Source organism: Sesamum indicum, linkage group LG15 (genome assembly GCF_000512975.1).
Source record: "Sesamum indicum cultivar Zhongzhi No. 13 linkage group LG15, S_indicum_v1.0, whole genome shotgun sequence".
NCBI classification, from domain to species: domain Eukaryota; kingdom Viridiplantae; phylum Streptophyta; class Magnoliopsida; order Lamiales; family Pedaliaceae; genus Sesamum; species Sesamum indicum.
The window spans coordinates 9,076,475-9,082,614 of NC_026159.1; positions in this window are offsets into that span (position 1 = coordinate 9,076,475).

Consider the following 6,140-nt stretch of genomic DNA (forward strand, 5'->3'; position numbering starts at 1 on the left):
AGAATATTTGAAAAAAAGAAAAAGAAAAATTCAAATGGGAAAGTATATACATATACATACACATATAAATCTATGTATACATACTAAGGCTGTAAAACAAGTCAAGCAGGCTAGTGATTTGAAGCTGGGGTTTCTGATGAGTTGAGTTCGAGCTCAAATATTGCTGTTCCCCGCCCTCATTCTTTTTAGTATTTATATATTTATATTCAATTAATATCTCAATTTTTTATTTATATGAATTTTATGTTATTTAATATCTATTTAAAAAAGATTAATCATTGATCTAGTTATTTTTAGTACTTTTTTTTAATAATTATTTAATGAAACACATGGCTAATCTGTTTTAGTATCAACTTCTTTTTCAGTATTTTTTTTATTGTTTGAAGCCCCATTTCGGAGGTAAACCAAAGCAGATCCTGACCCTTGCTGACGGCTGCTTAGGTCCCCTTCAGATGGTGGTCCGAATTTGGTTGAGCTTTAGTACTCTTTTATAGCTCTTCAAGAGTCTGTAAGACAACTAAAAGCCTGCTAAAGAAGAGTAAAGAAGAGAAAAGGAAAAGAAAGAAGCTCATAAGTCAATAGATCAACACAGAACTACAAACTCAGACTGCTAACTCCTGTAATTCGAACATCTAACTCATAACTCATAGTCCATAGGAGATAAGATAAGTAGACCAGCTTACTCTATTCTTCCTTTCAGTCAGAATAGTGCTAGTCGGACTGAATCTTGGCTTACAGACAGGCTTGCAACCTGGTCTTCAGCCGCTATAGGATCGGTGGCGTCTTACCCTATTCCTCTCTTTGATCAGAAGGATGGTGCGAGCTCTTTTTTTAATAGCTTCATTTTCCAAAAGGTCTACAAAAGCTTGATTAAAATAGAATTTAAGGACTTATCTTAAAGGGTTCAAAAAACGAGTTTATCTAGCTAGAGAAACTTCTTATAAAGATGATATACTTCCAATATTTAATGAATGTTTTATATCCACTCATATACTTTCAAATATAATATTGAAATATTTAAATTTTATGTATAAATAATAAAATCATTTAATACATATATCTATACATCTTTGCAAAAATTATGTTATTACTAAACTAATTATCAATATAATGAAAATAATTAAAAACTTATGTATGCTATCATTTGTTAAATAAATTATTTAACACTTCAAATTTTATAAATCATAAATCCATAAAAATATCTAAATTATTATTATAAATTTAATTTCATATTAACAATCAACGTATTTTATGACTTAAATTATTAGTTCTGATAAAGAAAATAAAGAATATTTTTGTTATTTAATGCAAGATAAATCTTTTCCATCAATTTAATTCAGAACAGAAGAGTATTTTTAAATTTGTTTTATAATATTAATTAAAATTTTAAATTTTATTAAACGGGCTCGAGTTTGAGCAAAATCGATCTCAAGCACAAGCTTGAGTAAAAAATATCAAGATTATCAAATTCAAGTTCGAACCTAAATATTTTTCCGACTCGTTTGGAGACCTAGTTATTACACACTTATATAGGACATTAGGAGTCGTTTGTCAATACAAGAAAAGATGACTCTTCTCGTACTGTTTAAGCATAGAAACTCTCAAGCAACTGTTCTCATATGTCACTTCTCCGTCGCTTTCAACAAATTAAAACACAAAAACTGAGCTATCAATCCCTCTCTTTTGGCAGTGTAATTTGCCCTTTCGTGCCTGCAAGGAGTGCCCCTTCATTGCACTCATCCTAGATTGATACTGCCTAGCCAATGGTTACTGCTTCCGACCGATTGGAGTCTCTTTGTAAATTCCTGCCGAGATTCGATTTTGAGGTTGTTTGACTAAGTTTTTTTTAAATTTTTTATAAGTTCTTATATTTTATAAAATATTTTAAAAATTTATAAGATGTTGGATCTTATTTTAAAAATAAGATTCTAAAGTGTTTGAATAATAAGATGTTAAAACTTATAAGATGTGAAAATATCTTATAATATATTAAGGTGTTTGGCATAATAAGGTCTTTTATTTATAAAATGACTAAAATGGGTATAATACTATTAGAATCGAATAAATTATTATTTCTCGTTTGCTTTAAAAAAAATAAAAATATTTTTATAAATAGTACACATTAGTTTAATCCAAATAAAAGTTTAATCGATAATCTTTCTATAATTAAAAAAATGAAGAATAATTACCTAAACTTTTGCATAAAAATAATATATATGTACATTCATGCTAGTTGAATATTAATATAGATATATAATTTATATTTTCTTTGTTAATGCAGTGATTATTTTTAGTCGTATAACTTATAATGTTTTGAATTTATATTTTTTCAGTAAATATAATATCAATACCAATCTTATTTTTATTTAACTATAATAATTTATTATTAAACAATTGAGTATTTTCACTTTTTTCAATATTAGAAAAATTAAATAGTAAAAATAGTTTTTTGAATTCTAGAGAGAGAATGTGTGTGTGTGTGAAAGAGAGAGAGAGAGAGAGAGAGAGAGAGAGAGAGAGAGAGTGAGGGATAGAGTGTGTAAGTGTATGAATGTGAATATTTTTGTCTTATGACATATTAATTTTATATAGCTTATAAGATCTTACAGAAAAAGTTAGGAAAGTTAACTTTTTTTAAATGAGCTTATAAGATCCAAAACATCTTATTTTGAGATCTTATAAGCTTTTTAAAAAAGAATTGCCAAATACTTTATTGGAGCTTATAAGCCCTCTAACATATAAAATATTTTTAGGAGCTTATAAACTTAGCCAAACACTCTCTTAATCAAATTTGAATCAATAACATTTATACGGTAAGTATAATATATTTATTATATGATTAATGTACAATTTGAAAAAGTGGCCAAATTCACATACAAGTATATCAAGTTTGCTATGCGTGATTAGCTTAATTTGATCAAATCTGATTTGAATACTTTTTTTTTGTTTGGTCCGTAGATTTTAGGACTAATTACACTTTACACCCTGAAATATGCTTTCTGCCCAAAAATTTCCCCTTCAATTTTAAAACGTACCAAAAAGATCCATCCTATATTATATTTGTGAATTTGATGAGCTAATACTCGGCATTTTCAAAACAGTTAAATGACACTTTATTCGTGTGCATTATTTTTTACATTTCTTTAAATAAAATAGTTAAGTGAACTTTATCATTCAATTTTTATTGATAAAGAAGGGATAACATTCATTTATTTTGTTTATTTCCTCCTATCTTTGAATGATAGCTACCTCTACTCAAATGGGTATGGTTTGAATCTCCAAAATAAGATCTGCAAAATATACAATTACTAAAATCATGTCGGGGAAGTCCAGACATTGTTCCTCTTATGCTTAAGTTAGTCTATAACTGGAAAAGATAATGAAGGTATTAAGAAAGAGTGGGTGCTTAAATTTATCCGTCACATGGAGGACCAATATTTATATGGAGACCTAATTTTACGATTTTACGTGTACCGTAGATATTAAAATGAGCTAGTGATCATAGTGGATCTATACATATTAGGGTTTTTAGAGACGTGGAAGTTCTTTGTTGCTGAGAATGTAGTTTTGTGCTAGACCTTCGGTAACATATGTGCTCTAGATAAAACAATAAGATGCTATCGAGGTTGGGACCTCTAGTGCTGAACTTGAAGCAGTCATCGGCGAGAAGGAAGTTGAATTTCTACCAAATATCCAAAGCAATGAAGGTAAGGGAACAAATGTTCCTACAATAACTTGTATCTTGCATGCTTTTTCCGGATGATGATATTGATAGTCCTTTCTAGATGAATTACTGAATGTTTTTTTAGATGAAGTATGAATGTCTTTTCCAGGACTTCATCGTTTTTAGATCATGGGGGTCTTTTTTAGACTTTCGTATTTTTTAGAGTTTTGGAATACTTCTGTAAAAGTATAGAGATTAATGCATAGTGAACACATGGAAAAACTTATCATTTCATTCAAGAAGCAAGAAAGCCTTTTACAGTTGTTGGTTGTCACACTGATACAACTCAAGAGGATGAATGCCTCTTTATAAACACAAAGCAACAGAATAAACTGCTGAGAACTAATTAACTGACTAAGTAACCTATAAAGCATGATAGTGCTTTTATAAGTAAGAAAGAAAGAACAACTAACAGCTATAAAGAAACGCATTCCTACTTAATAGAATAAAAGTCGTGTAACAACTAAGAAATGCGAGAGCAACTTCAGCTTCAGATACTGTAGCTCTTCTTCCTCCTTCTTTAATCTGCAGATGACTGCAATCTCTTGGGCAGAGTAGAGGGCCAAGCTGCAGGTAATTTTAACAGGCCCCCCTCAAGGTGGACTTGTCAAAATATTGATAAGTCCTAACTTGGAAACAAATGATGCAAAGCTTGGTCCTGGAAGCGCCTTAGTGAAAATGTCTGCAACCTGATTCTTTGAAGCTATGTGTTGTGGAGCTAAGAACCCCTCTTTATATTTGTCACGTACTATGTGGCAACCAATTTCCAGATATTTTGTTCGTTCATGGAAAACTGGGTTTGCCGTAATGTGAAGAGCAGATTGATTATCACAGAAAGAGGGAATGGGGGTTGGCACCTTAATTTGAAATTCTCCAAGTCAATTGTGTATCCAAATAACTCACAAGTAGATGTCATGCTCCTGTACTTTGCTTATCCAGTGGATCGTGATACAGTTGCTTGCTTCTTGGTCTTCCAAGAAATCAAGCTTCCACCCAAAAATATGCTGAAACCACTCACTGATCTTCTTGTATCCTTACATCTGGCCCAATCCGCATCACAGTAGGATGTTAGGTCAAAATTTTGAGTAGCTGTTAAATAGAAGCCTCTGTGGAGAGTTCCCTTCAAGTACTTGACAAGATGGACAACAACATTCCAATGTTGACAGGGGTGTTGTATGAATTGGCTCAATTGTTGGGTTGCAAAGCATATATCTGGCCTACTGAATCCCAAATACAGCAACTTCCCCAACAATCTTCTATATTTCTCTGGATTTTCCAATTGTCCTTGTTCATGTTCACTCAGTTTGATTCCAGAAGGCAGTGGTGTAGCTGCTGCCTTTGCATGCTACATACCTGCATCCTTAATAATATCAATGATGTATTTGTTTGAGTAACAGACATACCTGCCTTTGATCTTGCAATTTCAAGGCCCAAGAAGTATCTAGTTGTGCCCAAGTATTTGATTGTAAAGGTTCTGTCCAGATACTTCTTTATCTCAGTGATTTCATCTTCTGAATATCCTGTCACTAAAACATCATCTATATATACAAGTTGACAATATAGGCCAGTAGAGGTAGTTTTAGTGAACAAACAATAATCATATTTGGATTGCACAAAACCATAAGCTTCCAGTTTGGAAGTAAATTCATGATTCCATTGTCTAGAGGCTTGTTTCAAGCCATATATAGATCTTTTTAGCTTACAGACATGATCCTTTTCAATGTCATAGCCTTCAGGTGCCTGCATATACAATTCTTCATCTATATAACCATATAAAAAAACATTATTAATATCTAAACTGATGAACATGCCAATTGAGTTTAGTAGCTACAGCTAATAGAGTTCTAATTGTAACTGTTTTGGCTACAGATGAGAAGCTGTCCAAAAAATCAAATACCAGGTATTTGGTTGTATCCCTTAGCAACTAATCTAGCCTTATATCTATCAATAGTTCCATCAGAGTTAAGCTTGAGTTTATACACCCATTTACAACATATTGTTCTCTTATTATCAGGCAATTTAACTATATCCCATGTGTTATTCTTTTCTAAAGCATCTAATTCTGTTTTCATAGCATCCTTCCATTCTTTTCTTTTAATAGCTTGATTTTAGGACTTTGGTTCTTCTTCATGAGAAGAAGCTACAAGGAAACAAGCATTCATATTTGCAGTATAAGTGGCAATCAATAAGTCTGTTTGTTCTGAAACTTGAGAACATATAAAGTCCTGCATCTCACAGGTCTTGAGGTGGTTCTAGATGATCTTCTAGGCAGATTAGAGGGTTCAAGTTGTGTGAGGAGGGTCTGATCTTGTGGTGGAGGTAATGAGGGTTCATTATTTTCATCAATATCATCTTCATTTCCTAATGAGTCAATCTCAGAATCTAAGGCAGTGTAGAATAGGTTATAGGATCAGTT